Source organism: Papio anubis, chromosome 2, assembly GCF_008728515.1.
Source record: "Papio anubis isolate 15944 chromosome 2, Panubis1.0, whole genome shotgun sequence".
Lineage (NCBI taxonomy): Eukaryota > Metazoa > Chordata > Mammalia > Primates > Cercopithecidae > Papio > Papio anubis.
In genome coordinates, this window is record NC_044977.1 from 36792424 (window position 1) to 36818788 (window position 26365).

General features: G+C 37.5%; 1 long non-coding RNA gene across 2 annotated transcripts; it reads left to right on the forward strand.

The window, feature by feature from the left end:
* Positions 1–19801: 19801 nt before the first annotated feature.
* Positions 19802–22374, forward strand: LOC103881854. 2 transcript variants are annotated; one of them, XR_004181629.1, is made up of 3 exons: positions 19802–19892; positions 20087–20193; positions 22289–22374. It is a non-coding gene; the product is annotated as an uncharacterized LOC103881854 (long non-coding RNA). The 2 variants fall into 2 exon arrangements; XR_004181628.1 differs by having other exon boundaries at positions 19809–19892; positions 19988–20193.
* The last annotated feature ends 3991 nt before the right edge of the window (positions 22375–26365 follow it).

The window sequence follows — 26365 nt, forward strand, 5'->3', positions numbered from 1 at the left end:
TATGTGACTTTTGTAGATGCCATGACGATCTAAATTATTCTGATTTTCGAACTGATTGATGTGTATTACCACCATTTTATGCTTTTTGCTACTTTGTTTTAGATCAGTCCTGTTAAGGAGAAATGAGTATATTATTCATCCCTTTCTTTCTTTCATATATAGTACCCACTTGCTAGGTAAAATCTCTGATGAAAGCACATTTTTCCTTTGTAATAAAGACAGCAGGACATAGCTTTCCTGATACGGTACCTGACCTCCTTTCTCCACCTCATCTGAAACACATCCTCTGTCTCTGCCTTCTTAGTAGAAAGCACTAAGGGGGAGATGATGTATAATTACTTGTCTGGTAGGGTTTTAAATTATGTGAACAACTGTCTATCTACACAAAAAGTGTAGCTATCCATTCTTTCCTCAGTCAGTATATGATAAGAACTTTGGGAAGTGAAAAGAACTTTGAGGTAGTTTGAAATGAATGACCTAGAGATTCAATGATTTATGTCTACTATCTGATTTTCTTTGAGGAAATGACTGATTTCCCAAGCCTGCAAACAAAGAACATGAAACAAACAACAAATTTCAAAGATGAAGCTAAAAACACTCCAGAATCAGAAAGGATATGTTCAGTCTGAGCCAACCGTCACATCTTTAACCCTTCCATCTGTTGATGTACATTAGAAAAAGGAAGAGAGAAAAAAAAAAATACATCCAGCCTGTTAGCTGAGTAATTTAATTTTCATGTTATTTGTGAGCTGGTGAGGCATGCTTACCTCTCTCTGTGTGTAAGCATTGAGGCTGGCAATTAACCCTGTTCCCTTTAGCAATCAAATTTGTTTGGGGGCTTCACTCAAAGCCATCTAGACTGAGCACTATGCTAATGACCTATACTGGGCTTGACTACTGTGGAAGTGCAAACGATGGCAGGCAGGATGGTGCGGGCTTTTCTTTCCAAAACACCTTTATGTATATAACTCATTAGACCAAACAGGAAAACACAGTGGTTGGAGATATTATTAAAATGGTATTTTAAAAGTTTCATCTCTGTTTTCTTTTCATTCCAGCTTTATTGAGGCATAACCAAAATAATCTTTGTGATATTTCATGTGTTCTTTATTATCTTTCTCTATGTTTCTGTTTTCCCATATCTCTTTGTGTCTCATTCTAGAAGATTATTTTGGTTATAAAGAAAAACACCTGAATCTTCATTCAAGATGTAAACCCAGATTTGGGGGAGGGAAGATTCTAGAATGTCTCCTCAGAGGCCCTTTTCTCAGCTGTTGAGGATCGCTTTTTAATGTTATAAGAAAAGCATAGCCCTGAGATGTTTGACCAATATGGGTCTCAGGTATATGAGTTTAGAGAACCTCATGTTTTTCATGGGTGTCCAATCTTTTGGCTTCCCTGGGCCACATTAGAAGAAGAACAGTTGTCTTGTGCCACACATAAAAGACACTAATGATAGCTGATGAGCAAAAACAAAACAAAATAAAAAACTAAACAAAACAAAATCCCGTAATATTTTAAGAAAGTTTACGAATTTGCTTTGGGTCGCATTCAAAGCTGTCCAGGACTGCATGCAGCACACGGGCAACGGGAAGGACACAGTTATTTTAGAGCTTTAATCCATTTTCACCCACAGTTTTGATTACTGGACTGGTAAGATTCTGAATTACTCTCTGCCTCTGTCCACCCCAAATCAGCACAGCTGTGAAGCATGTAAAGTCTTTCCACTTCAGATTTGGTCTACTCACCAGCAGCATCTCCATCACCTAAGAGTTTTGCAAAATGTTCAACATTTGAACATCTACCCAAGACATACCGAATTAGAACCTGCATTTTAACAAGATCCCCGGTGACTCATATACAAATGAAAGACTGAGAAGCACAGGCCTAGAAGACATCTCCTCCCATTGACAAAGGGTAAAGAAAGGAGGTGTCTCAGAACCTGGAGTAAAAAAACTCTCCTGTGGTGATAGACAGAAAAAGTGTGGTGGGCAAAGAGGGGAGCCTGTGTATATATGTGTGTGTATGTGTGAGAGAGAGATAGAGAGATAGATGAAATGAGGTAATAAGATTCACCCGCACAATGAGTCCTGCCTAAAAGTTTTCAGCACATTCTGCATCTCAGCTGCTAGGACTTACTCTTAGTTGACTACTACGCATATTTACTTTCTATATCCTGCCTGAGATGTTCACAAAATGTCCTAAGTAGAAGGAAAATAACCTGAATTTTTGTTCTTTATCCAAGCACTAGGTTTGACAGAGGTAGTCTTCCTGACATTGCCGTCACTGGCCAAGAGTAAGGAAGCTCACTAAAAGTCCTCATGATTATTTGAAGCATGATTTCAGCCATGCTATTCTACCAAAAGTAGCATAGATCTCTCTCGATCATTTGGCATTCTTCATACTACATCATCACACATAAAACTGTTGATTCTCAGTTTAGAAGGAATCATTTTAAAAAGTACAATTTCTTACCTGATACTGGAATCCCTATCATAATATAGCTAGTCATTGCCAAACTACACTTGGAAAAAATAAATGAAAGAAAACTCAAAACTCAAAATTCATGCTCATATGCTATTGAACATTTAGTGACATTGCAGCTACCTTATTTGAGAAGGCAGCATTCCACTGATAACATATATCACCCTCCTTTAAGTATGGCATGCTCCTCTTGAAAACAGTTAAATTTCAGAACAACAGTGCAGGAAGGAAAAAAGTCCCTTCATAAACAAATCCTTTTGCATAAATGAAAGAATATACAGTACTCATAAAAATGATCATTAGAGCCTAGCATGAGAAAGATACTCTCATAATAACAGTAATACTAATAGCAATAAAAATACCCTCTGAGATTTACTGATCAGAGAAAATATTTGCTATTATTATTATTATTATATTACTGCTAATAATAATAATGGGTTACTTGCTAAGATATTGGGCCTTTGCTGTAACTAAGTAAGCATACGTAGAAAGTGCTCCCCTGGAGACATTTCTTCAATTAATAAAGAAGACTGACAGATCTTCTCAAAGCCTATTGCCAGGTACAAATTGATTGCCTCCCTGTAATAACTGTTTAATTTGCTTTCCAGTACTAATCATGTTGTGCAAATTGTTGGCCTCTGCCATTTGGTGACAAGGCAGATGGTATTTGGATGGGCCCAGTTGAGCTGCTCACCAGCCCCACCTCCCACCCTTGGCCTTTTCCTTTCTCCCTTCCCCCACCCTGTCCCTTTCCCCTGCTCGTAACCCAGGCACAGATCTGGGGCTACGTGTTCCGCTAAGAAGATGTTGAATAGCACATTGGCAATGAATGAGTAAATTGGTCAGACCTCTAGAGCAGCAGCTAAGGGAAGAGGCATCCCTTTGCCATGTACCATGACCTCTCCCCTTGCTTAAAGAAAAGCTGTAAGTTTACAGTATGAATTAGTATGGCCCCATCACAGACACAGATTTAGAGTTATAGAAGGCCAAAGTGGGTAACTTGGTGATTAAAAAAAAAGTCAATGTCCCAAAAGCAGGGGAAATTGTACCAGGGTGCTGGAGAAGGAGGGGAATTGGCAGTAAATATGATGAAAGCACATGATGGAAAAGAACACTGATATATCATTAGGCATATCAGGGAACTCTAGAACACAGTCACCTTTGACGACTGAAGTATAGTTTCCCCAACCCTACCTTGTTACCCATAGCTCCTCTGACTTGTTTGGGGGTATGCTTAGTTTTTGTCTTCTTGCATAGCTTTCGTCTTTCTGCTTCACTGGATGAAAGGCCCACAAAGAATCAGGCATATTCAGAGGCATGCATTGTAGTTACGACCACTTATGTTAAAGTTCCCAAATGTACATTCACACCTCTGCATGTCTAGACATACTATTCTGCCATCTTGGTGGAATGTCCTTCACATTCTGAATTATCAAGACTCATTTCAAAGATCCCAGTTCTTAACTGAAGCTTTCTCTTTCTATGCCCTCCTAAGGCAGTGCTTTTTTCACATTTACTTGTTGCTTAGCTAAGTAAGAGCAGACCTTTCAGTCCTACACACAACACCCTCCATGCTATAACCTAAACATAGTTTTCTGTTCCATCTTCTACTACCTCTCCAGACCCATGCTATGGCCATATTTTACTGGACCACATACTTTCCTTTTGTCTGTGCCTTGTCTTAGTACTTTCTTCTTTCAGAAATTTTCTTACAGAGTTCAGTAATCAAATATTATATTTGTTAAAGATATCAGTAAAACCATTTCCTTCTTGAAAATGCTATTGGATGTGATATATCTCTCTATTAAAACCTATATCGCTTATATCATCTACATATATATCTAATTATTTGGAGACATTAAAAATTACTTGATGGAAGATACTTGAAGACTTTCTGATAATCTCCCACAGAACTTTATTTCTCCCCATGGAACTCATAGTTTGCTTCATGTGATGAACACCATTTCCAAGGACACTTTTTAAAAAGAGGTTTACATAGAAAACATCATAGCAATGTGAAATGTGAAAATCTTTTTTAGCTTTAACTTTAAACAAAGTTACTTTCCACTATAAGGAGTTTAAAATTTATTTCCAATTTCCAAGAAATACATGACTGCTGATTTTATCAGTGGGAAATAAGCCAGCAAGGAGACCACAGATACAGGACAAAATGCTCACTTTAGGAGCACAGAGAGGTGTCATGCCATTCAACGATTTCTGAAACTGGTAAAGTGGACAGTACTGAAGAAATGTAAGGCCTGAAGAAGAGTTTCGTTAAGAGAGATTTGGATCTTAAAGATCGTAGTGTGAGAAGTACTTCTGAACCACAGCTCAGTACCAAGCTAATACTGATTACCTAAATGAGATACATTGAAAATGTAATGTTTGCAAAACTGAAGAGTACATACTTTATTATTATTTTTTTTTTTGAGATGGAGTTTTTTGCTCTGTCACCCAGGCTGGTTAGCAGTGCCACCATCTTGGCTCACTGCAACCTCCACCTCCTGGGTTCATGCAATTATCCTGCCTCAGTCTCCATAATAGCTGGGATTACAGAGGCGCCAAGAACAATGCCCAGCTAATTTTTGGATTTTTATTAAAAATGAGGATTTCACCACGTTGGTTGGGCTGGTCTCAAACTCCTGACCTCAAGTGATCTGCCCACGTCAGTCTCCCAAAGTGCTGGGATTATAGACATGAGCCACCGCACCTGGCCTAAAGAGTACATACTTTAGGATGCTTAGTTACTAAAACACAATTTTTCTTTAAAGTATATGCTTGGAAAGCCAAATACCACGATACCATATGTTCTCACTTATTAGTAGTAGCTAAACAATGGACATACAGAGTGGAATAATAGACATTGGAGACTACAAAATGTGGGAGGGACGTGAAGGTTAAAAGATGACTTATTGGGTAAAATGTTCACTATTCCGAAGTTCCGATGACGGATATACTACAAGCCCAAAGTTCACCACTATGGAATATATGCATGTAAGAAATCTGCAGTTGCACTCCCTAAATATATATTTTTAATGAAATATAATCAACACTTAAAATAAATTTAGTTTGAATAAAAACAAAAACAAACAAACAAACAAACAAACAAAAACCAACAAGGGTCTGCTAAGTACCTGACATTGACATTGGGAGCAAGCAATTTTGGAAGTGGGATCTCCCTTCAGGGGAAAAGAAGAAAATAAGAAAAAATATAAAAAAGAAGAAAAAATATTATAGAACCCTGAAAAAAATAACCAACCAACCAACAAACAGACAGAAATCAAAACCAAGAAAACCTAACCATATGATGAATACACAGAAGATGGGCAAAAGGTGTTCCCATTCCCAATGGCAGAAAATTCTATTCTCACTGCCACCATCCCAGTTTAAACTATCTTTTCTTGCCAGGGTCAATGCAGTCATCTACTAACATGTTTCCCCAAACCCTGCCTGGCTCTCTGTAAGTACATACTTCATATAGCCAGAACATTTTTCTGAATGAAAACCCAGCTTACGTCATCACCATCCCCTATATCCTATCCCATTCCTTCAGTCTCCTAGCTTATCCATTTACTCCCTGAAGACGTGTTCAGCCTTTATAGGCACTATAGGTACAGAAATAAAGCAGGATGAGTTACCCTAACCCCCACCTCAACTCCAGTAGCTTATATGTTAGGGATCAAGTCCAAATTGCTCGATATGACATACCAGGCTCAGGCAATCTAGAAATGCTTCTCTCTCCAACCTCCTGCCCACTTCTCCTTGGCTTCTCCACTCCATTCTTTCTTTTACCAATACACTCATACTTACTTTTGTTTCTCTATTAGCACTATCCACATTCTCTTTTGACTCCCATTTTTCTCATAAGAGGCTTTTTGTGCTAAAATACCTTTCCTCACCCATCTTAGCCTACATTCCCATGGCTAATTACTACTTATTTCCTGTATTCCCTTTATCACTCTGTTTTCTTTGTGTGTGTCTGCTTCCTCCAGTAGACTGACAGCTCCCTCAGATAAATCTAGTGTTATTTACTGGTAGGTAACTCATTACTCAGCATAGTATTCGATTTATGATGATGCTCAATAATCATCACTTGGGTGAACCAATTAAAGTTTGACTTTCTGTGGCTGGTTTCTACTATACTAAGGGGAGTAGTTTCTGTATTGTGCCTGAGGTCAGGGACTTTGTTTGGTTCCTACCTCTTCCCACTGGGTGAATACCAGGTACTCAAGAAATATTTATTGAATGAATAAAGGAAAGGATGAATTCAATCAAACCAAAACAAAGAAACCCAATACTAAAACTATCTCTAGGTCAGGCCACAGTGGCTCACACCTATAATGTCAACACTTTGCGAGGCTAAAATGGAAGGACTGCTTGAGGTCAGCAGTTTGAGAACAGCCTGGGCAACATAGCAAACGCCTCTTGCTATGAAAGAGAGGAAAGAAAGAAAAGAAAGAAAAAGAAAGAAAAAAGAAAAGAAAGAACTGGCTAACGCTGCTGGTGCTGCGGTTAGCGGGCGGGCGGACGGCGCTGCTTGCTTGCCAACGCTGGCAACGCCGCTTGCGCTGGCCGCCATGCGCGAAATCGGATCAGGATCAGGATCGATCAGACGATCGGATCGCACTAGAGTTGAAATTGTGAGAACCTCTTCACTTTTACACCTGAATTATAAAATGTCACATCCACCTGCCTCTGCCAGACACAGGCAACATTAATATTAATGTTTAAAAGGGTCTTCAGAATAGCAGTGGGATGATTTAAAGACAAGAATAATCAAGGACTGCATCTTAGTAAATAAATCCAAGGTCCAATTTGTTTAGTCTTTCTTCCGCATTTTTTAAGGAAAATTAATATTCTTTTTAAAAAGCAAATCAATAAAGACTCTGAACTGCTGACTTAGTAGATTTAAAATGGAAATGATTTTTTCTTCCCCAGCAGCCTGCTGGCCGATCTCCCTTTTTTCAGTCTCTTTCTATTCCGTTCCCACAGAAAGAGACACAAGGATACCCTCAAAATATCACTCATGAAGCATATAGGAAATTGTTGAGGCTGTGTGTGTGGTACCACATGTCTCTTGTGGGCATGCAGACCATAGGAGAGCCTGTCTTTGCCCTCAAGGGGGTTATTAACCAGATGAGGAGCAAAAACTCTCCTAGATGAAGGAATCCAAAGGACAATAACAAGAAGCGTCCTCTAAGATACTGTGGTTAAAACCATTTTCAACATGTGATTTATAACCTTGCAAAAGCCCCACGATACTTTGTGAACGCCTTCCTCTCCCTAAAGAGGCATGTACCCAGGTAAACTATGCTCAATTAAAAATAAAACAATCTGAAATGTTTCGACATCTGAATCTATTTGAACAATAACACAAGTGGAAAATTCCACACCTGAACTTTTGTGACAGGTCATACATATTATTACAAATATTGTATAAAATTACCTTCAGCCTGTGACGATAAGATGCACATGAAACATAAATGAGCTTTGTGTTTTGGCTTAGTTCCCATAGCTAAGATAATTTATGACTTATATGCAAATATCCAAAAATTAAAAACAAATCTGAAATCTGAAACACCTCTGGTCCGAAGAATTTCAAATAACGGATACTCAGCTTGTATTATCTCATTTAATCTCACAATAACCCACAGAATTTTATAATATCAAGCCCATTTTACAGTGGAAGGAACTTATGACCTTCAGTTAAATGACCAATGCAAGATTCCGTGTTTGAGAAGTGGTAAAACTAGTACTTAGCGTTCAGTTCTGCCTAATTGCAAACTTCTTTTCTTTTCTCCAGCCTCTCTCTTTGGTATCACCCACTGTCTTTGGCATTCGTATATGATTTTTTAAATTATTTTCTAACATCTCTACTCTGCTGAATGCAAGTTTATATACTTGGCATCTCTAGAACAAATTTTGTTAAAGCATGTTTTCATGTCTTGTTCATCCACCATGATAAAAAAATTAGGTGTCAGCACAGCATATGGGTTCAAAGTGTAGTATCTGAAAGCACACAGGTTCGTATTCAAATTCTGCCTTCAACTCTTCATAGATAGGAGTATGATCATTGGCAAGCCACCTTCTCTATCTGTATTTCCTTATCTGTAAAATGGGAAAATAGTAATAGAATCTACAAATATCATTACAAATAATAAAATCGACAAATGTCTTTGGTCACTAATGCTAGTTATCATATTTTCGTCTGTGATTTATGAATGGACATCTAGCTATATGGGTCCTAGACAGTTATTGGACTGAAAAAATAGTTTCAGGATAGGAATATTAAATGGCAAACTGTGTTGTCCATTATATAAGAATAATCTTATTGCATAGATGGATTAAAATTTATATGTATTTTAATACAGTCCTCCAATTTTACAGATGGGAAAACTGGAGTTCAAAAAGGTAAAATAAATTTTGCTAAGTTCACACATCTAGTGGAAGAACTTTTCTAGAAGGTTATATTGTTACTTTTGTCTCATAAGCAGTTTCTGAAAGTAATAATTCTTGTTTTCATAAATATCCCTTCACCCTCTAATCACAAAAAGCAGGTTCCAAAGACCCCTACCTACTCACTTTCCCCATTTTTAGCATCTCTCTATTGGCCAAAATAATGGTAGCTTGTAAAGCACAACCAAGCTTTCTTAGCTGAGCCTTAGGATTTACTCCAGTTTTAAATTATTTCAAAAATTATCATTCAAAATGAAGTTTTTTTTTTTTCCTATGAAACATTTTAATGATGAGTGAAAAATCTAGTTCAGTTCATCTCAATGAATATTTGAGTGTTGGTGTTGGTTCTGGCACCATATGCTAGATGTTGGGGAGAAGAAGGTGGGACAAACAGCATGGAATGTCATTTTAGGCTATGAGAACTTTAATTTTAAAGTACCTTGAGAATTCTCTTCTCTTTTGAAGTTTAAGTTAATAATGCCAAAAGAGAATTTTGTTCCAAGATGGGAGACTGGAGGCAGTGTTAGCATGCCTCTCCCACTTAGAAAGAAAAAATAAAGTATAGAGATTTATATTGTGAGCTTTTTTCCTTTAAGCAATGTGGAAACATAACAGAAAAACTAAAAGAAAACACAGAAACTTTGAAAGAAGCATCATGGTGCAGCCTACACCATGAGCCAGGTGAAAAATTGTAAGTCCCCAGAGTGTGAGATGGGGAGAGACTGCCTCCAGGATATACACCCCCACTGGGGAACCTGACAATCCAGGCCATGGGGGAAGGCCTTAACTCTATTCAGCAGTGGAGCTGATTTAGGGAGCAGGAGTATGAAGACCCTTGTAGGCATTGCCAGTCTCCAGCATGGACTCAGGGAAGCCATCCCTGATTCTATCTCACAGGAAACCTCATGGAATTCTGCTAGCTAATTCATGCAGCAGTAGCAGGTTAGAGGAGCTCCAAACCGAAACTGGGAAATGAGTGGGAAATGTGCTGCAGCCACAAGCACAGGAGCTGGGATCCCTGGCTGTGTGGGCAGATGGGGAGAGGTGTGGCCTGAAAGCTGTGATTGCTGTCTCCCATGGGGAAGGCTTATAGCCTGGGGCAGTTTTGAGTTCTGAGTATAGATTGCCTGGAACGAAGGCACTGAGGGTGTGAGACCTGCCTTGCTAAGTATATGGGAGCAGGGTGGGGTTTACTGCTGCCTGTTATTCCCCACTACCTGCATGAACTCTTCTGGGCAGCAAAGGCAGCTACACTTCTCCCTGGAACATTACCGCAGTGGCCAGAGATCTGACACCCCACAAACCCACAGGGGCCACTGCTTGCTATGCACATGGAGAACCAGAGCACAGACCTACCTGACCCAGCCCACACTTGGCTTTGTTCCTCCACCTGCCCCAGTAGCCTAATACAAAAGAAAAAAAAAATTAGGAGGCTCTGTTGCCCCATGAATCACCTGAGAACCCACAGTAACTCCCTGAGTAACATAAGGCAAGCACAAATCTCACCAATACTGTCAGAACTGGCACTCCTTTGCAAGCATCACCTCCTGGCTAGAGGCCAACTGACACAATCCATTACAACATTTCCAGGTAGAATAACATGATACCCAGGAAGGAGAAAACTTTTGTATAACCTCACCTATCACCATTTCCTGCACCAGCCTGGTTAACCAGAGGTCCTGAGTCTCTCCATGTGAGTAGTTTATTACTACTACAGCCAGTGTTTGTGAAAGTCAACATGCTAAGGCTATTTATAACTAAGGAATCTCACAGAGTCTATGTCACTCTCCTCCCATCCCCATGAGAGCTGGTGTTGGTACCCACTGCTGGGATACTTGAGGACAGGTCACTTCACATCAAGATTCCTTGCAGACATTCCCCAACACCAGCCAGGCGTGTGGCAGCCCCACTGGACAGCTAGACCCAGAGGAGCTGCGGTATTCATAGTAATCTGGCACTGAGGGACTCCTAATCTTAGGGGAAGAGGGAGTGTACCACATCAAGGGAATACACTGTGGGACAAAACAATCCATAAAGCAGGCTTGAATCCCAGATCTTTTTTTTCTGGTGGGAAGTTTCTTTCAGCAGAGGCAGAGTTTCAGTGCTCGGCTCAGTGAGGAAATTCTGCAGCTCTACCCCAACAAGTAGCCCTGGTCCTCATAGAGGGTCTTGTAGAAGAGGATTTCTTTTCCCCCTCATCCACCACTGCAGACACAGCTGGGACTTCTCCCATGAGAGCTCAGCATGATTACTAAGCTATTGCAGGAGATACCAGAGAAAGGTGAAAACCAAAATAAAGAATTAAAAAAAATACAATTCAGGATATGCATGAAACATTTTCTAAAGTGATGGCTATTTTAAAGAAAAATCAATCTGAACTTCCGGAAATAAAGAAACATTTCAGGATTTACAAAATGCAGAGGAGAGTTTTAATGGACTAGAACAAGTGGAAGAAAGAATTTCAGAGCTTGAAGACAAGGTCTTCAGATTAACGCAGTCCAAAAAAAAAAAAAAAAAAAAGAATAATCAGAAATGAATAGTCTCCAAGCAATATAGGATTATGTATAATGGCCAAACCTAACAATAGTAGGTGTTCCTGAGGAAGAAGAAAAAGTTTGAAAAACCTATTTGAGGATATAATTGAGGAAAATTTCCCTGACCTTGCTGGAGATGTAGATATCCAAATACAAGAAGCTCAAATAATTCCTATGAGATACATTGCAATAAGGACTTCATTAAGGCACATACTCATCAAGCTACCTAAAGTCAATGTGAAGGAAAGAATTCTAAGAGCAGTGAGACAAAAGCATCAGGTAACCTATAAAGGAAAACCTATCAGACTAATAGCAGACTTCTTAACAGAAACCTTTCAAGCCAGAAGGAACTGGGACTCTACCTTTAGCCTCCTTAAACAGAATAACTGTCAGTCAAAAATTTTGTATCCAGCAAAACTAAATTTCATACATGATAGAGAAGTGAAGTCATTTTCAGACAAACAAGTGCTGGGGGAATTTGTCACTGCCAGATCAGCCCTACAAGAAGTGATAAAAGGAATTGTAAATATTGAAAAAAAAGGTCAATTGTTGCAGGAAGCTAGGGACCCCAAATAGAGGGACCAGCTGGTGCTGTGGCAGAGGAACATGAATTGTGAAGATTGCAAGAACATTTATCAGATGCCAAAATTAATACTTTTATAATTTCTTATGCCTGTCTTTACTGCAATCTTTGAACATAAATTGTGAAGATTTCATGGACATTTATCAGTTCCCAAATAATATTTTCATAATTTCCTATGCCTGTCTTTACTGTAACCTCTTAATCCTGTTATCTTCGTAAGCTGAGGATGTATGTCATCTCAGGACCCTGTGATGATTGTATTAACTGTACAAATTGATTGTAAAATATGTGTGTTTGAACAATATGAAATTGGTGCACCTTGAAAAAGAATGGAAAAACAGTGATTTTAGGGAACAAGGGAAGACAACCATAAGGTCTGATTGCCTGCAGGGCTGGGCAGAATACAGCCATATTTTTCTTCTTGCAGAAAGCCTATAAATGGACGTGCAAGTAGGAGAGATATCACTAAATTCTTCTCCTAGCAAGGAATATAAAATATTAAGACCCTAGGAAAAGAATTGCATTCCTGGGGGAAGGTCTATAAATGACCACTCTGGGAGTATCTATCTTATGCGGTTCAGATAAGGACTGAAATATGCCCTGGTCTCCTGCAAAACCCTCAGGTTTATTAGGGTGGGGAAAAAATCCTGCCCTGGTGAATTTGATGTCAGACCAGTTCTCCACTCTCAAACCCTGTTTTCTGTTAAGATGTTTATCAAGACAATATGTATACAACCAAACATAGACCCTCATCAGTAATTCTAATTTTGCCCTTGCCTTGTGATCTTGCTTTGCCCTTTGACTTGTGATCTTTATTGGCCTCAGAAGCATGTGATCTTTGTGACCTACTCTCTGTTCATACGCCCCCTCCCCTTTTGAAATCCCTAATAAAAACTTGCAGGTTTTGCAGCTCAGGGGCATCATGGTCCTACTGATATGTGATGTCGCCCCCAGAGCCCCAGCTGTAAAATTCCTCTCTTTGTACTCTTTCTCTTTATTTCTCAGACTGGCAGACACTTAGGGAAAATAGAAAGAACCTACATTGAAATATTGGGAGCGGGTTCCCCCGATAGTTGGTATACATCAGAATAGAGCCACTTGACAGCATAAAACATATGCAGCCAATAAAACAATAACACAATAAAGAAAACAAAGTATCTAGGTAAACATTAACACAATGACTGTAATGGTGCCTCACATCTCAATATTAATATTGAACACAAATGGCCTAAATGCTCCACGTAAAAGATACAGATTGGAAGAGTGGATGAAAAATTAGAAACCAATTATCTTCTGTCTTCAAGAGATTCATTTAACATGTAAGGATTCATATAAACTCAATGTAAAAGCAAGGAATATCTTGGAAACAAAATGAGCAGAGTAGCTATTCTTATATCATATAAAACAGACCTTAAAGCAACGACAGTACAAATAATAATAATACAAGGAATGTCATTATGTAATGAGAAAAGGATCAATCCAACAAGAATATGTTTCAATACAAAATTTACATGCACCTAACACTGGAGCTCCCAGATTTATAAAGTAAGTACTACTAGACCTAAGAAATGAGATAGCAACACAATAATAGTGGGGGACTTCAACACTCCACTGAAAGCATTAGACAGATCATTGAGAGTGTCAACAAAGAAACAATGGACTTTATACTACACTCTAGAACAAATAGACCTAACAGATATTTACAAAATATTCTACCAAAGAACTGCAGAATATACATTATTCTAATCAGCACATAGAACGTTCTTCAGGATAGACCATAGGATAGGCCAAAAAATAAATCTTAATAAATGTTAAAAAAATTATCAAAATCATATCAAGTATCTGCTTATACCACAATGAGAAAAAAGTAGAAATCAACTCCAAAAGGAACTCTCAAAACTATACAAATAAATGGAAATTAAATAATTGGCTTCCGGATGATTTGAGATTTAACAATGTCATTGAGATGAAAATTTAAAAGATTGACAATAGTGACACAAGTTATCAAAACCTCTGGGATACAGCAAAAGCAGTGCTAAAAGGAAAGTTTATAGCACTAAATGCCTACATAAAAAAGTCTGAAAGATCAAACATTGGCAACCTAATGTTACATCTCATGAAACTAGAGGAACAAACTAAACCAAAGCTAGCAGAAGAAAATAACAAAGATCAGAAGAGAGCTAAATGAAATTGGAACAAAAATACAAAAATCAGTGAAACAAAAAGTTGATTATTTGAAAAGATAAACAAAATGGATAGACCATTAGCTAGCTTAACAAAGAAGAGAGAAGATTCAAATAAACTCAATTAGAAATGAAGCTGGAGACATTACAACCAATACCACAAAAATGAAAAGATTAATCAAGACTATTATGAACACCTCTATGCACACAAACTAGAAAACTTAGAGGAAATGGATAAATTCCTGGAAATATAAAACCCTACTAGATTAAATCAGGAAGAAATAGAAACCCTAACAGATCAATAACAAGCAGTAAGATCAAGTCAGTAATTAAAAAAAAAAGCCAACCAAAAAATGCCGATGGCCAGATGAATTCACAGCTGAATTCTACCAGACATTCAAAGAAGAATTTTTACCAATATTACTGATACTATTCCAGAAGATTGAGAAAGACAGAATCATCCCTAATTCATTTTTAGGAAGCCATTATTACCCTGACACCAAAATCAGGGAAGGGCTTAACAAAAAAAGAAAACTATAGGCCAATATCCCTAATAAACATAGATGCAAAAATCTTCGACAAAATACTAGCTAATCCAATCAAACAGCACTTCAAAAAGATAATCCTTTATGATTAAGTAAATTTCATTTCAGAAATGAAGGGATGGTTTAACATATGCAAGTCAATAAATGTGTCCATGATACATGACATAAACAGAATTAAAAACAAAAACCATATGATCATCTCAATAGACACAAAAAGGCATTCAATAAAATCCAGAATCCTGTCATAACAAAAATTCTCGATAAACTAGGAATACAAGGGACTTAAAATAATAAAAGCCATATATGACAAACCCACAGATAAAATCACACTGAATGGAAAGGCTGAAAGCATTAACCCTGAGAACTGAAACAAGACAAAGATGCCCACTTTCATCATTTCTATTCAGCATAGTGCTGTAAGTTCTAGCCAGGGCAATCAGGCAAGAGAGGAAATAAAGGGCTTCCAAACTGGAAAGGAGAAACTCAACTAACTATCACTACTCACCAATTATATGATTGTACACCTGGAAATCCCTAAAGAGTACTCCAAAAGACCCCTAGGTTTTATAAACAAGTTCTGTAAAGTCTCGGGTTACAACATCAATGTGTCACTAGCACTGCTAGTCACCAAAAATGACCAAGCTGAGAATCAAATCAAGAACTCAATCCCTTTTACAACAGCTGCAAAAAAGTAAATAAAATAACTAGGAATATACTTAACCAAGGAGATGAAAAAGCTCTACAAAGAGAAACACAAAAGACTACTAAAAACTTAATTTGTGCAGCAGCAATAGAAAAAAGAAAACACTACTATAATAAATTGAACAAGACACAAACAAATGAAACACACCCCATGTTTATGAATTGAAAGAATATCATGAAAATGACTCTGATGCCCAAAGCAATTTACAAATTCAATGCAACTCCTATCAAAACACCAACATCATTTTACACAGAAACAGAAAATAAGGCAATCCTAAAATTCATATGGAACCAAAAAAGAGCCCCAAATAGCCAAATCAATCTAAGCAAAAAGAAGAAATTTGGAGGCATCACATTACCTGGACTTCAAATTATACTACAAGGCTATAGCTACTAGAACAGCATGGTACTCGTATAAAAATAGACACGTAGACCAAAGGAACAAAAACCAAAACCATATGATCATCTCAATAGACACGGAACAAATATTCAAGAAAATGGAACAGAATAGAGAACCTAGAAATAAAGCCAAATATTTACAACCAACTGATCTTCAGCAAAGCATAAAAAAAAAATTGGGAAAAGAACACCCTATTTAATAAATGATACTGGGAAAACTGTATAGCTACATGTAGAAGAATGAAACTAGATCCCTATCTCTTACCTTATACAAAAATAAACTCAACATGGATTTAAGACTTAAATCTAAAACCTGAAACCATAAAAATTCTAGAAGATAACCTGGGAAAAACTCTTCTGGAAGTTGGCCTAGACAAAGAATTTGTGACTAAGACCCCAAAAACAAAAGCAACTAAAACAAAAATAAACAAATGGGACCTAATTAAACTAAAAAGCTTCTGTACAGCAAAAGAAATAATCATAAGAATAAACAGACAACCCACAGAATGGGAGAAAATATTTGCAAACTATCGATTTGACAATGGACTAGATATCCCAAATCTACAAGGAACTCAAGAAAAATCAGCAAGAAAAAAACAAATAGCCCCATCAAAATGTAGAGAAACGACATGAATAGACATTTCTCAAAAGAAAATGTACAAATGGACAAAATCTATATGAAAAAATGCTAATGTCACTCATAGTCAGCGAAATGAAAATTAAAACCACAATGAGGTACCATCTTACTCCTGCAAGAATGGCCATTATTAAAAAGTCAAAAGCGGCCGGGCGCGGTGGCTCAAGCCTGTAATCCCAGCACTTTGGGAGGCCGAGACGGGTGGATCACGAGGTCAGGAGATCGAGACCATCCTGGCTAACATGGTGAAACCCCGTCTCTACTAAAAATACAAAAAAAAAAAACTAGCCGGGCGTGGTGGCGGGCGCCTGTAGTCCCAGCTACTCGGAGGCTGAGGCGGGAGAATGGCGTGAACCTGGGAGGCGGAGCTTGCAGTGAGCCGAGATCGCGCCACTGCACTCCAGCCTGGGTGACACAGCGCGAGACTCCGTCTCAAAAAAAAAAAAAAAAAAAAAAGAAAAAAAAAAAAAAAAAAAAAGTCAAAAGCAATAGATATTGGCATGGATGTGGTGAAAAGGCACCACTTACAGACTGCTGGTGGGAATGTAAATTAGTACGACCTCTATGGAAAATATGGAGATTTCTTAAAGAACTAAAAGTACATCTATCATTCAATTCAGCAATCCCACTACTGAGTACCTACCCAAAGGAAAAGAAGTCACTATATTAGAAAGAGACTTGCATATGTATGTTTATTGCAGAACAATTTACAATTGCAAAGATGGAACCAATCTAAATGCCCATCAACCAATGAGAAATAAAGAAAATGTGGTATGTATAAACAATGGAGTGCTACAGCCATAAATATGTATGAAGTAATGTATTTTGCAGCAACATGGATGGAGCTGGTGGCAATTATTCTAAGTGAGAAAAACTAAATGCTGTATGCTCTCCTTTATAAGTGGGAGCTAAACTATGGGTATGCAAAGGCATACTGAGTGGCATGGAGACTCATAAAGGGAGTCTCATGAGGGATAAAAATCAAAATATTGTGTACAATGTACACTACCTGGGTGACAGGTGCACTAAAATCTCAGACCTCACCACTATATAATTCATCCATCTAACCAAAAGCCACTTATACCCCAACAGCTATTGAAATTTTAAAAATTAAAAACAACTTTAGGGTAGCCTTAAAAAATAACAGAAGAACCATTTACTACTTCGATATCAATATATTCCTTGGTCTAATTATAGGAAGAAATAATGAGATAAAACTTCAGTAATTTAGGTTTTCCTTGCTTCTAGAAGCTCCTTTTGGCACCATCATTTGTTCATAAATTTAAGCCTTTCCCTTCTACATTTTTTTTTCTCTCTCCAAATACAATCCTTGGCTGGGTGTAGTGGTTCATGCCTGTAATCCCAGCACTTTGGGAGGTTTAGGAAGGAGGACTGCTTGAGCCCAGGCGTTTGGGAGGAACCTGTGCAACACGGCGAGACCCCATCTCTAATTAATTTTTTTTTTTTTAATTCTTCCATTGAATATTAACCAAGGTTGTGAGACAATGTCTCAACTTGTACAAGCTACAGGAAACACATAAACACAATCATACACACATACTCTAAAGCATATTAACTTTTATCTCAGAATGAATACATATTATAATAATATAATTGATACTTTGTTTCATTTTTACATATTTCATGATATTATAAGAACTGCATATGCATTATCCTGTGTAATCTTACTCATAAACAGAGACTATTGTTCCCATTTTACAGATTAGGCAATTGAGGATAAGGCTATATAAACTTGCCCAAAGTTGTGTGGGTATACATGGTAGGACTACAGTTAGAACCCAGTTATGCCTCACCAAGTATTAAGCATTTTTCTAGTTTCTAGGAGGCTTTTTCACAAAGTAAGTGTCCAAAAAATCCTTGTTGAACGACTGAATGCTGAAGCAGTAGAAAAGCAACAAAAATGCTATATTGTGAAATAAACTCCTGGAAAAGCTTAGCAACCAGACTTTGAAAGAGCGGTTACAACAGAATCCCTTGTGATTAGGCCTATATAGGTTTGTGAAAGACCCTGAAGCAGCTTTGCAGAAACTGCACCAAACATGCAGCAGTGAATTCTGAAGTGGTTTTGAACACATTTTTATTGCCACAGAAAAGGAAATCGAATTTTTAGTCATAATTCATCTAATAAAGCAATCCAAGTTTTTGCTCTATAGAGACTTTAGGGGGAAAGAAGAATAAAAGTGTCACAGATGCCACCTGTACAAAATTTCAAGGCTTTGACCAAAATGTAATGCCATTGTTTAGTAAGAGGCACTGGGGTAGCAAATTCCAAGGACTATGTGTACAATTCTCTCAAGTTAGTTTAGGCTTTCAAAAGACATCTGGATCACATTTTAGTATTCCCATCACCATCACTAGCTTAACACACACATGCACTTCTACCTGGAAATTTTCAAAGCTTTATCAATAAATGTACTGTTGGTTCTATACCTTTGCTCTTCAAAGTGTTTTCCACAGACTGGCAGTATTCACATCATCTGGGAGACTGTGAGAAATGCAGCTGCTCAGGCCTCACCCCCAAACTACTGAATCAGAATCCGCATTTTAACATGAGCCCCCAGTAATTCATGCAGACAGTCAAGCTTGGGAAACACTGACCTGTAGAAGGATCTGACAAAGGCTTTTCCTGCAGGTGCTAAAGCACAGAGTAATGAGCTACCAAGAGGAACATCCACAGTCATTTCAGCCATGTGCTGATTTCACTGATGATCAGCAATTCAGTTTCATGTGAGACTGAAACAGGGTCCTGCAACCTTCTTTCACTTACTGTGACAATGCAGTGTCCAAGCACACTCTGGGTATTCAGTGTGGTGGGTTCACTTACAGTGCTGAAGTCCTTGATTTGCATCATGAAAACACACCCATTACATTCTTTCAGATGCCTACCTTCTCTAGGAAGATATTTCTGTCCCATTCTAAAGAATTAACATACGTGCATCAAAGCACTAATTTATTTAAGTCGTAGTGCTACAGTTTGCTTAGATAGCTTACATTGCTTTGTATTTATCTCAACTTGATTAGATTCTTGGAAATTGGGCTTTGTAATCTACCATTATTTAAGAGGAAGAGGGGAGAGCTGGAGAAAAGTAAGTATGGAGGGAGTTCAGAATCAAGTCTACTTTGGTCTTCATTTCTTATTTTGTGTTTTTAATTTTTTCCTGAAGAAAAACTATGCTTGGATTTCCCCTAATTACATGAGGATTCCAAACCTTTGTTCCTGATGGAAAATCAAACTGCGGGAGCTGGAGTCCTGTTTGAAAATGAAAAAAGAAGCAAATCCTGCTCCACTGTGAATGGGAGCTGGTCCAGCAGATTTGCAATCAGTCCTCATCTCAGGACTTCAGTCAGGTTTGTGAACACTACCACAGCTGTGCAAATCTTGGGGTAGAGAAAGAAGGACTAAGCACTTTCTGTTTGCCTCCTGTGGCTTTTGTTTCATTTAGGTTCCTGTCCTATAAGCTTCACTTCGCAACGCCAAGGGTAGGGAAAAGACATTCAAAGTGGAATTTGCTCAGAACCACAGCATTTCTCCTCATTTTCAGGTCACAACTGAAATTGGGTTTTAATGTGAAATTTGCCTTAGGCTCAGCAGATGGTTCTCAAACATCACAAGCAACAGTTTGCCTTGTGTACACTGATGTGGCTATAAGTAAGTATAAAATTTCAAGGGGACAAATGTTGTGTCCTAACCTGCCCTTTTTCTCTGTCTCCTGTTCCTCTCATTTTCTTTTTTTTTTCTTTCTGTTTATATTATTTGGTGCTGCAACATACTTTGCTGCATTCAGCCCATATCAATCATACGTGATTATGACAGGTGAGTATGGTTGGAAGAAAAAAAGGAAACATCTATGCTATATTTAGTGGGCTCAGATCATATGCTAATTTTTCTCTCTCTTTAAAAATGAATTTCCTTTAAAAATTTGGGGTGAAAAGGTAAGCAAATTGTATAGTGGATTTATTTACTTGAGTGACGTTCCTGATAATTCTCATCTTTAAATCTTCCTGCAGCTGCACTCCCAATGTTTCCGGACATCAATATTAATGTTCCGGGCTCCTGGCAGTAGCTAGTAGAGGTGGCATTTCATAATTCAGATGTAAAAATTAAAAGCCAAGTAAGTGCTAGAGGGGGTATACAGTAGTAGAGTACATCCATCCAATTGCTGATGGAAAGCCCTTCAGAAAGCCAGCCTTTCCCAGCCCTCCCTTAGCAAGGGAATGCAACATTACCAGGTAAATAATGGTGGCCCCCAAATTCACTCTCCTTCCTTGTTTGAAAAGAAAGTAACTATAAAGGGCAGAGTAAGTTTCCAGAAATATTTCAGAGCTGTAATGACTCAAACTTTGAGAAGCTTCCATCAGATCCCCAGTCATTGCACATGGGGATACGGCTTTGACAAGTTCCACCTGAAAACAAAGCTTGAGCAACAGATGCATGAGAGTAGGTGCTGCTTTAGGCAGCAGGGAGTTAACTTCACCAGATAGTCCAGCAGTTTGCCTCTGATTCCTATTGGTAGATAACTCCACGGAAAAAAAGTCTCACAATCCCGCTCACTAGTCATCTGTGCTAAAGTCTTAAAGCTTTTGTGAAAAATCTGTCCGTTAATGTTATATGTTGTAGGGAATCCAGATCCTCAATTCTCTGCAGAGAGAAAGACTACCTCATCATTATTCTCTTCATATTATTCTTTTCTTCCTTCAAAATGAAGTAGACATTTGTGTTTGAGAGATGCAGGAACTTGGAAAGAGTATAAGAATAATTTAATTAAAATGCAAATAAATGCATATTAAATAAAAATAATTTAAAAAGATGACCCATTATAAATTCAACACTATGAGTCTACGCAGTGAAAGAAAGCAAGCCACACCCAATGTTATCAGCATGTCTTACTAGAGTTATTGCCTTTCTCCGGTGATCTGATATTATTGTAGGGTGGAAACAAAAGTAAAAGAAGGTAGAAAAAAGAAAAAAGTGTTCTGTCTTTAATTTCCTTATTTCTCCTAGTATTTTTTGTTTGTTGCTCGTTTGGGGTGTTGCAGTTGTTTTATTTTAATATTTGCTTGTCTCTTTCAAAGACGAGTAAGTGGCCTCTTGTTAATTCTAGCCAAGGTTCTATTTCTTGACCACTTCTTCAAAAACAGTTGATTTCTATAGAAACTGTTGGCTAATGGCTATATCCAAATATTTATTAGAGAACTGATTGTGCGAGAAATTTTCCATAGTTACTTAAAAACCTTTATTTTAAATGAGGCTTTTTTTTTTTTTTTTCCTAAAAAAGGATATGGCCATAACAGGTGTTCTACAATTTTTTTTTTTCATTACTCCTAAAATAGGTAAGCACCTCTTGCTTGCTATTCACTTCATTCTGGTAATTTCTGTCGTAATCATGGCTAAAGTGATTTTTCTAAAGAACCAAAGCATGAATTGCTTTTTGTCTTTGTCTTCTGTTTTATTTTCTTTTTAAAAACTTTGCAAATGTGGTTTTATTTCCTATGACTCCAAGGCCTTAAGCAACCTGTTTGTGAGGCCAAACAATTTATGAGGGACAGCATACAGACAAATTTTCATAAGTTACAATAATTCCAAAGCTTGAAAAAAATAAAATGTAAAAGAAAGATGAAAACAGCCTGTTCATTAGCCTGTTTCACGTCTGGATGGAGACTATCATTAAATTTTAGTCGCTTTATATTTTGCAGGGCAGGTCTCTCAGTTTAAAAAACAAACACTTTCTAACCTGTCTTTTAAGCCTCTCATGAATAAGAATCCAGGGACCCAGGAAGCTTATAATCACCGCAGGCAGTGTTTGTGCTAACCGAAGTATGGCAAGGAGGCCAATTCAGTGAAGCACTGCAAATATTTGTGTGGCTCAAAGAAGCAAGGGGATGTCCCTGGTTGGGAGCAAGTCTGTAAAACAAGGTGAACAAAAGACCGTATGAAGCTTCAGGAAATAAAATGGAAGATGAGTAGCTGAAAGGGGAGACACAAAGAGTTTGAATTCCAACTTGGATTTAGATTTTATGTGAAGACAGTTCAAAACGCATTCAGAGATGAAACCCTTTCATAGTTTTTGCAAAGAACAATAAAATAACTTTAGACTTCAAACATCCTGAGAGATGCTCCTACTCATGTCAGATTCTGGCCTCCTTCCACCACTTACCCTGTCCTATCTGATGTATCTTCATAGTCTTCAGGCACCACAACAGACTGCTCACCACCTACATACGCTTACATATGTGAAGGCAGAGAAGAGAAATTTTGGTGACTCTTGCAGAAATGAAGAAGAGACTAAAACAATAAAGCTATGCTTACTGGGATTATACTTACTGAGATTAATCTGTGTAGCTATGCAATTTATTTTTTATTCATTTGATGTTTTTTTTGAGTGTGATGATTTTAAATAATAAAATGCACAATTCACATTATTTGATTAGCTCAATAAAAATTGCCCTGATTTTAGGGTCAGTATCAACATGGAATCTAAAGGGCGGTATCTAGTTTTCTTTGGCTCCAGTGAGCATATTTGTCTTCCACAATGAAATATGGCAATGGTAATGTACTGGTCTCCTGAGTTCGCTTGTTTAAATAATTTCCCCTCACCTTCTCATGCAAGGCATCAAAGAGCACAACAGGCAGCTGCCACTTTGGGGACCTCTTTAGTATTGCTGCCATTTCTCTTCAGTATGCACAGCCATCTTTCCCTCGACTTCCTGAAGGTGCACTCAATGTTATTACAGTCCTGCCACAATAGTAGTCAAAGAGTTTGCTGTGGTTCAGTGAAATCCGGGGATGTTTCATCATCCACATAGATATCAGGGAGACTGGCAAAAACATGCCATAGATTTCTTGGCTGTAAAAGATTAAATAAACGTAGGCTCCAGTGATACAGCTGGCTTTCCGAAATAACGGGGACAATGTTCTTTGCCAAACAGTCTGATTTCTAGGTCCATAAAGAAATTTGTATCCGAATTTGCATTATAGCCCCATGGAAACAGTTTGGGGTTCTAGATAGAGAGTGTGTTAGGTCAGAGAATAAGCAACAATTGGCTTACCAAAATACAAGTCTTTCCCAATAGTCAGGATAATGTAGAATAAGTTTTCCTTGTGATAAAGTACTAGATGTGCTTTCACTGTTGTTTGACATAATTGTAATTCCAAGCATGCCTCAAGTCAAAATAGAACATTGTAAATTCTTAAAAAATTATGCAATAACTCCAAGCAGCAGGCTGTTGAGCATTAGGGTTCTAGAGCCAGGAAGACTTGACCTCAAGTCCCAGTCTTAACATTTACAAACTTGGTGACTTTGGACAAGTTAATAGACTTCTCTTGGTGTCAGTTTTCTCTTATATAAATGGAAATAATTGTAATTCCTGTCAACGTTGTTGTGAGGATCAAGTAATATCATGCCTAACACAACATTTCATGGTTCTTTGACATTTAGTAATTGCTGAGATAAACAGTAGCAGGAATTAGCTAGAAAGTGTCTTATATTTTCTAGTATTTAGCTGAAATCCCTAAAAGCTGTAGCTAAAAAGCTTCCTTAAGCCCTATTACTTTAATTCAACATTGAACAAATAATGAAGGTGCAGAAAAGCATGTCAATGATAATTATCTTAAAAATATATTTGTTCATCTTTGAACTTGATACTTGATGATTTTCACCATAGAACAATGAATTCACTTCAACCATCTATCCAACAAATCTGTACTGAGAAACTCCTGTTTATAAGACAAAACAGGATCCCTTTCCTGTGTGTTCCATGCCTAGTATCTGACATACCACATATGAAATAGAATCCATATCCATAAAAATCTCCATGTGCACTAAAGCTAACTGAAAGCAGTCATTTCATTTTGATTTCTAGGATCTCCAGGAAATAAACTATGTGTATTTTCAAGAAATGAATGACCCTGGAAATATCAAGTATTTCCAATGATAAAATAGACATTTATGAGTCAAATGATAAAGGTCATGTAACAGTAAATCCTACACAACATTCTCTGTTTACTGTAATTTGAAGAACTCTGCAAAAGGTAGAATCATTAATACAGTAATTTTTACACTGAGCTTTCCAAGGCACTAGAATTTCAATAGGAGGTGACTTGGGAATTGGATTTGAGCAGGGGAGGCTCTGGATCCCTTATCCCCACTTCATTCAAAGCAGCTCATCCTCATAACTGTTTTATATACTAGGTTCTATTTTTTTTCTTTTAAAAAAGAGTTCAGCTGCTTAAAAAAAGAAAAAAAGTTTGAAAACCACATTAAGAAAGTTCAATTCAGTGGCTTTTTTTCTTTAACTTTTTCAAAGCCTACCTGTCACAAAATTTACAACAGTTTAATATTTCAGCATTGTGTCAAAGCCTGCTCTAAAGTTAACATTAAAGCCTAACCAGTGTATAACATTCATCTTGTCTGCTTGTTCTGCCCAGGAATTGTTGTATTTACATATTCTGGGCGAGGGCAAGGAATTGCCCATCTTACAGAGGCATGCACTGTACTTGAAAACAAATCCAGTAACCACATTAGTGTGTGTGTGTTTACACCATTGGAAGAAAGAGGGTGAAATGCACATATAAAACATTACATATATTTTTTAAGGTTTCTTTTTCTGCTTCAAATTTTTTAGCTTAAGTAGATCTTCATAATAACTTTATAAAAATACCTATAAATAACTATAAAAATCCCTATAAATATCTATAAAAATCCCTAATACTGTTGCAAAGATATAAGCACAAGTTCTCTATTACCTCTCTCTAGGCTTTATTCATTCATTCCCCCATTATCCACATAATAAATTTGCAGAGTTCCCATCACATTCTAGAGATGGCAGAATGAAGAAATGCATAGGCAACATGTAGAAATAGATAGAGTACAGGCTTTGGAGTAAGAGCAGTCATCGTGGGAGTCTCATTTCAGCAATTATGAATTATGTGCACTTTAATATGTGACTGATTCCCACCAAATTTCTTTACTCATCTGAAATAGGGCTTTGAAATACTGTCATCACAGAGTTTTGATGATTAGATGTGGAAATATATTTTCAGTAATTTACGTGCATTACTTAGCACAAATAATAACCAGTAAGGATTATTTGTTCTTTGAAAGGCTGTTTAAGGCCATGAAATACAACCACATCTCTGCTCTAACCTATGAAGGAATACCCAGGTGGCAGTGCATTTGTGAAACTACATATTTGGAAAAAGGCCTTGAAGCAGTCTCCATTGCTTTCAACTTTTTAGGGAAAATTGTGCTGTCTCCAAGCACTTAGTAAATTAATAAAACTCTAACTTAGTTTAGAAACATACTTAGTATAAATTGGCCTTTATTATAGAAACGAGTGCCATGTGAACCCAGCTGTAAAGCAGAGACGGTTCCAAAATGCTCTACAAACATGCTTTCTAAAAGTGATAATATGAAAGATTAATCTAAATTGATACTTTTCCCAGTACAGGAGCAATTCCCTGGGAGTGACTTAGGAGTTTTAGGCCATCATCATCAGGATAAGAGCTAACACACTGAAGCAATAATGACTAAATGGTACCCTGAGTTATTAATGCAATTTCTAAAAGGGCCTAGCTCATTATGAGGATATGGCTATCAAACAAGGGAAATTTGGCTCCATAATACTTGCACGTGTTGCATATTTTTAATGTTTGGGGCCCAAAAACCTGCGAATGCATTTGGCTTACTGTTTGGGCTTGTCTGGTGTATGTTTTCTATTGCTGCAACTTCTATTCTGCTAACAAGTTACCAAAAACTTAGTAGCTTAAAACAATACACATTATGTTAGTGTTCTGTAGGACAGAAATCTAATGTGGGGCATCA